The sequence below is a fragment of the Ictidomys tridecemlineatus genome, chromosome 7, assembly GCF_052094955.1.
Source record: "Ictidomys tridecemlineatus isolate mIctTri1 chromosome 7, mIctTri1.hap1, whole genome shotgun sequence".
Taxonomy (NCBI): domain Eukaryota; kingdom Metazoa; phylum Chordata; class Mammalia; order Rodentia; family Sciuridae; genus Ictidomys; species Ictidomys tridecemlineatus.
This window is the reverse complement of record NC_135483.1, coordinates 122,459,136-122,466,397: the sequence shown is the minus strand read 5'-3', so window position 1 is coordinate 122,466,397 and position 7,262 is coordinate 122,459,136. Positions and strand designations below refer to the sequence as shown.

The 7,262-nt window shown below is 43.4% G+C and overlaps 1 pseudogene; it reads right to left on the bottom strand.

Moving 5' to 3' along the window:
* Positions 1-5,861: 5,861 nt before the first annotated feature.
* On the bottom strand, positions 5,862-6,859 carry LOC101968371 (BTB/POZ domain-containing adapter for CUL3-mediated RhoA degradation protein 2 pseudogene; annotated as a pseudogene).
* Between the last annotated feature and the right edge of the window lie 403 nt (positions 6,860-7,262).

Sequence of the window (7,262 nt, the reverse complement as noted above, 5' to 3'; positions counted from 1 at the left end):
GGAAGGATGAATTGTGTATTATGAAGATGGAGATATGCCTAGTAAATGGCATGGATATAATATGCTAAAATAATTTATTGAGGGAAGGATGACTAGTGGCCCCTGAATTATTGGAAAAGGAGCTTCAGTTGAGCCTAGAGATTCATCAGACAAGGCTGATATTGTTGTTCAGCAGATGTGTTCTGGATGTTCATACCAGTTGTTAAACAAGGAAATATCTTTGTAAGTAGGAGCACTCTTCTTTCCCACTGCCACCCCAGTGCCACCATTGTCCTGGCTCTCTATGTCCCTCCATCAGAAATTCCCAACTCTTTTCCTCTCAGTTTTCCTAGGATCCAACAACTGAAGAAGTAAAACCTGGATTCCCTGGGACACTGCTACAGAACTCTGGCTAGAGCCATTCTGATGGTTCGACATCCTTGTTGACCAGTTGTGCATATTTTGACTGTCACCACTGCACTTGAAGTGTGTGGTGTGTATCTGTTGAGAGTTCACTTGTAGGGCCGTGTGACCGACATGATGGTTAAGAAAGGAAGGAAGAACATCACTGGAGAGGAAACAGTGAGAGGGAGAAGAGGCCCCATTTATTCTTGAATTCGATAGCTGGCGAATTCAGCTGGATGTAGAGAAGGGGAGTGATGGATGATAAAAGAACTCCAAGCTCCAGCCAGCCTGTCATGGTAACGATTTGGCATTGGGAGTGTGGGAAGGGAAAGTACATCTTAACACTGTGGAGTTTGGACTATGTATTGGATGTCAGTAGTAAATGCTTAACATGTGGGATGACATGATGAAAGTAGCATTTTTATTTTTTTTAGATGAAAAATCTGGCAGGAGTATGCAGGATGAAAGGAAAGAGAGAATCATTAGCAGGGTAGATTCCAGATGTCAGTTAACCATCATGAATAATCCTGTGGGCATGAAACCATCAACTATGAATTTTCATGCAATAGGATGTAGGGGGAAATGGATGTTGACTAGGCATGAGGAATAAAACTGGGTGGAATAATTGAAATTGATTCTCAAGAAATCTGGACCATCTGGTCACCATGTTCTCAGGAAGAGTGCAGAGAAGCTTAGTGGCCACAAAGGGGCTCTGGGAAGGGCAGGGAAAATCACACTGCTTTGTCAAGGTAGTAGGATGGATAAAGATTGCCCCCAAATCACTCCATTACCTGTCTCTTTGATGTATAGTTGACATAAATAATTCAGAGAGACTGATAGAGAGAAATAGCTTAGACTTATTGTTTGACTTACTTGCTTTTCCTCCTTCTAATTCAATTCTAGATCAGCAACCAACCAAATTTTGGCAGCCCAGAATTTGTCCCTAACATGCATTCCACAGTTCCAGGGGACGCCAGGTGGCATTCTGCAGTGCACATCCAGTGTCATTTGGTATGATTGCCTTGGTGAACCAACTCAGGCCCTAAATTTAATTGTTATGTAGTTATTTTCTCCTATCCAACAATCCCCCCTTTCATGATCATATCTTAAAATCAGAAGAAAACACATTAATAATATTCTTAAATTTTTCATTTTCTGTTCAAAAAAATACTTTTATGTACATTAACTCATTTAATCCTCATAAAATATCCTATAATTATTAGGTAAATGGGTGGTGCTATTAGGAGGTAATGGAGCCTTTAAGTGGTAGGGCTTACTTATATCAAATTACATCATTGGTCATTGGGGTTGTGCCCTTGAAGAGAATATTGAAAACCCGACTCCTTCCTGTCTCTCTCTAGTTCCCAGGTATCATGAAGGGAACAGGTCTCCTTCCTGACAGAAGATACTGTGCTACTGTTACCGCTGTTGACCGGTGACGAGTTCTTGCTCCCCGATGTTGAAGAATAACACCAAAGAAGCACGCAGAGGCAAGGCCAGAGTAGAGATTAGGAATTTATTAAAGGACAGAAGAAAAGACTTCTCCCGGAGGAAGAAGGGGACCCAAAAGGTGGAATCCAGTTGGCGGGCAATGTGTTCCCCTTTTATAGGTTTGGTGATGGAATGTAGGTTGGAAGGCCTAAGGGGTGGGACACAGGTGGGCCTAATTATCACCTTTTGGGGTGGGATTATCACTTCTCTGGGATGGGCTATTTCCGAATCTGTTGGGGCTGTTGGTTAACATTTCTTTGAGGTGGACTTTGGCCTAGGGCCTTTTCAGAACTTCATTAACATTCCATGAGTTGTCCTGTTTTCCCTGAGTCATTCCCAGCATGGCCTCCATTTTGGATTTCACTGGATATTAGACCCGATTTACCTAACTACACTGACTACCTAACTTTAAATCTGGCTTCACTACCACAGACCAAAGCAACTGGATAAAACAACCATGGACTGAAATCTCTGGAACTATGAATTTATTTATTTATTTATTTATTTTTATTATTTTTTTTTAAAAGAGAGTGAGAGAGGAGAGAGAGAGAGAGAGAGAATTTTTAATATTTATTTTTTAGTTATCGGCGGACACAACATCTTTGTTGGTATGAGGTGCTGAGGATTGAACCTGGGCCGCACGCATGCCAGGCGAGCGCGCTATCGCTTGAGCCACATCCCCAGCCCCAGGAACTATGAATTTAAAAAAACCCTTTCCTCTTTTTAAGTTGATTATCTCAGGTATTTTGTCACAGAGATGGGAAGCTGAGTAATACATTTAAACATGAGGAAACTGAGAAACTGACCTTCAGAAAGCTAAAAGGAAATATAATCAGCAGTGACGTGTTCATGAGCACCTGGTATGTGTCAAACTCATTACATATCCCATGTTCACAGAACTAGTAAGGGTCAAAGTGAAGACTGACTTTGGTTCTCCTGGCGATTTTGAGATACTATAATTTCCATCACAAGTCAACCTGTCAGCTGTGTTTATCCACCCAAGAAAACTTTGAGTATTGGCACCAAAATTAGAGTTCTATTCTTTAAAAGGTTGAAAAACAGCCTAGGCCAACATCCCAAAAGGCAACAGTGTATCCATTCCAATTCATATAGTCACAAAATGATAAGATCTGAAGGGCACATTTTTGTTTTATCTTCACTGGGGATAAAGCTTGTTTTTATTTATAATTTCCCTGGAGGAGTTTAAGTCCTTAGAGGGATAAATTAACACTGGCTTCATATATCAGACATCGTCCAACTGCCCCACGCTGATATTTTGTTATTAAAATGACTCTTGTGTGTGAGATCATTCTATCTTGTTACATTGCACACCAGGACAAGCTGCTTAGAACAAATGAAAATGAATAATTAATGCAGGAGAAAAGAATATTCCTTTTAAGTTCCCAGATATACTAGTCTTTTTTTTTTTTTTTTTTTTTGGTTTGTTTTTTGTTTTTGTTTTTGTTTTTTTCCCCTGGATTCTCCTTACTTCCTTTTCTGCTCTTTTGTGTCATTTTGAACCATTCACCCTCACAGTTTATTCCTTCCTCTCCATTTCAGAGTAGCTGAAGTGGTGACCCAGTTACAGGCAAGGAGCCAGTGCTCTCTGAGGGAGATGGCATGGGGGACTAGAACAGATATTGTTCTTTTTTTTGGAAAAGGGCACCATGGACTCCTAGAGATACCTCACTTTCTATCAGTGGGCCCACTAATCAGGTTGGTAACTGGAAGGCCCTTAACTTCCCAGGAGAGAGACAGGATGGGGAGAGCCGGGTGTCCAATAGAACCTTCCCACTGGAGTGACCATTTGTGGTCATTCTTTGCTTTAGTGCACTGGAAAGTCTAGCCTTGTTACTCAAAGTGTAGTTCAAATCCAGCATCATCAGCGTCAGCTGGGAACTTTAGGTATGCAGAATCTTCACTCTGTATCTACAAAATCAGAATGTATATTATAACAAGATATCCAGCTGAATCTTGTGGACTTTCAAGTTCCAGAAGCCTTGTTCTCCAGGATGTCTTCCTGTCTAGAAACATGTCTTTTCCCCTTTCTTGTAACTATGTGCACATTTCAAGGGAAATCAAGAGAGGCCACATACTAAAATAAGATAAATATTAGTGAAGCTGTGTTCTTACACGTAACTTGGCTGGATAAGACCAACTTAGAACAAAAAATTGAGTTGTTTTGCTTGTTATGTTTTTGACATTCTGAATACATGAGTGACTTTGTTGTAACCATTTGTTACCTCTTTTCAGGTACTGTTCAAGACAGGGAAACAAACAGAAACAACTTAACGCAAACTCCAACCCCAATCTTGCTTCTTGGCAATTTCTAGAACACCCCATGTAGCCCCTCAGGCGGAAACGATCTACACATTCTCAAATCAAACACAATGATAAGCCAAGCAATGGCACAGCCAGTTACTCCGGAGTCTGAGGCAGGAGGATCACAAGTTTGAGGCCAGCTTCAGCAACTTAGTGAGGCCTATCTCCAAATAAAAAGGGCTGAGAATGTAGCTCAAAGGTTGGGTTTTCCTGGGTTCAACCTCCTGTATCACAAAAATCAAAACCCATAAATAAAAACAAAGATATTTAAGAAAAATATTTTCTTCTAATGTTTCTTTAACTGTTTTCACTGTAGTTTTGCAGGCTTTCTTAAAAACTGAACTTCCTGCTGGTCTTGGTGTTGCACATCTGTAAAACCAGTGGCTCGGGAGGCTGAGGCAGAAGGATTGCAAGTTCAAAGTCAGCCTCAGGAATGGCAAGGTGCTAAGTAACTCAGTGAGACCCTGTCTCTAAATAAAATACAAAATAGGGTTGGGGATGTGGCTCAGAGGTCAAGTGACCCTGAGTTCAATTCCTGGTACCAAAAAAACCCCCCCAAAAACTGAACTTCCTGAAAAGCTGTGTTGATTCATTTGGATGCTTTGCTTGATTGTCTATCAGAGTATTTGGTGATAGCAATAAGTACTTAATATTTCTATTTTCCCAACCTTTCAGGACTATATTCTCTTTAAATCTTGTGACCCTTAAGATTCTTTGAACAATGATTTTTAAACTCAAACCAAATAGTTAAGTTTATGCCAGCATCAATCATGCCATGTGAATTCTGTCATAGCAGACTTCAGTTTGCAATTAGATACATAAAGCAGAAAATATCAGCAGTACTCTCAGATTTCCTTAAAACAATATTAATATAATGTTGAATTTTCCTGCTAGATAAATGGGCTTGAATATTTATTTCTGAACCTTCTGTTCATGAGCAAAACACTGTTATTCCCTTTTATAGCATTTTTATTTTTTAATTTATTTTTATTTATTTATTGCTGGTCAGTTTTGTTTTTATGGCTTTCTCTTTATCCTCCCCCTCAGAATGATTCTGCAGGAAAAGGGATTAGGGTCAGGAAAAAGTATGGGTCAGGGCAGGCTAATCTCCTCAATAACAGTACAAAGTGCATTAAAGACAGATCCCCAAAGCATCAAGAAGGGCTGAGAGGTCTACCTTATGCAGGATTCTGGCACCCTGGCAGGGGTAACAAATCCCTAGTCCCCTCATTATACAAAACTATTCATTCCCTAGATTATTTTTTAAAAATCAAGCTCATCAAACCTGTGCTTCGACATCTTAGGGAAAAAGAAGCCCCACCTGTGATAAAGACTGGGCCTCCACAGCACCAGAAGCAGCCTTTCCCCCGGAATGAAGCCATCCCTGTGGGGCTCCGCTGAGGAAGGGCACTCAGCATTGGGCCCTCAGCAGGAGGAGGGAGGCTGGTCAGCTCACCCCACAACAGAAGTAGCTCCTTGCTGGACAGGAAGGGAGATGGATCTGGTAGTGCTCAACACTCAGGGCCAGGGAACGGGCCCTTCCCAGCCCAGGCCCTTGATTTCACAGGAAGGGCCTGTCATGTTTCTGAGTGCTGGAGCAGACAACCAGGCAATTGCCGTGTGGGGCTGCAGAGGGCAGGAGACAGGGCCTCCTGTGCCCCATCTCCTTGAAGGTCTTATCACTCACGATGGGCAGATTGGTGGTGGAGCTGCCGGTCATCGTAGGTGCTATAGCGCTTGACGTGGATGTGGCGCACACGGTCCTGCAGTTCATAGGCTTCCTCATCTTCACTGGGGGAAGCCTGGCTGCGGCTCCGGCTTGTGGCCTCCAACAAGGAGTTGTCAGGGACTGGGGCGGGGGGGGGGGGGGTGGTCTCCTAGAGTAGGACATTGAGTGTCTCCTTGTAGATTCGGGCCTCTGGAAATTCCACCTTGGTCTGCTTCTTCTCTGTGGCATACACGATGGAGGTGCAGCACACCTCTGCCAGCTTATGACCCTGGCCATAGAAGGACCAGCAGCAGATCTCGTCACTGATGACATCCTTGATGAAGAGCACGGGGCCACTGAAGCGCAAGGACAGCTTGTCAAACAGCTCTATGTTTTTCAGCAAGTGGTCATCGGAGTTGCTGGTGTAGGGATACTTGTTGTTGCTTCTATTGTACAGTAGCTTCACCACGGGCTTGGTGGAGGATTTGATGAGCCAGTCCTCCTCCCTCAGGGATGTGATGATGGGGATGTTGCACACAGGCTGGTAGGAGTCCTTCTTGTCCTGCAGGGCAGTTTGGCACATGTTCACCAGGCCCTGAATGAGCTGATATTTTTCTTCAGCCATCAATTCTTTGATATCTTGCAGGTTTTGAGGGAGGGTAATAGTGTCATCTCGGAGGTGATTCAAAATGGTGCCAAAGTGCTTTCCACATCGGTCTATGAGGATCCAGCCTTTTTTTGTCGGTCAGCACCTCCATGCGCCCACTGAACATGGCCTTGAGCATGGTGTCATGCCGGGTGAGTGCCCGCACCGTGGTGTAGTACAGGGAGCCGACTACATTGAGCTGCACGTACTTGTGGTCCAGCCCTCCTCCCTTGAAGCCACTTAGCTTGGGCTTGGCACCTGAGGCTGGGCATAGATATGTGTGCCCCGACATCTCCCGATGCAGGTAGATCACCACACAGCAGGAAGTAGGCTTGGAAGGTTCCGTAGTGGTGGAAGTGTTCACAAGGGAGTGTCCTGGGGAGGCCAGAGCCTCATACTCTCAGTGCGTCCCCAGGGGCTCTTCTTCCTCTCACCTGAATGGCAAGCTGACTCCTTGCCACCCCTAACCTGTAGCCGCCTGCCTAACAGCAATCCCGGGATGAGAGCTCACATTCTGCTCCAGCAGACTCCTCCCGGTGCAGCCGCCCATCCCTGCCTATCTGAGCATTTTTTAAAGACAATATGTCATTCTCTATATACTTCAATACAACAGACTTTTCTGACTGGTCAGTTATGTTTATATGATAAATCAGTGACTAAGGCAATATTCATTAAGATAAAATCCTTCATTCTGTAACTTTATGATTATTT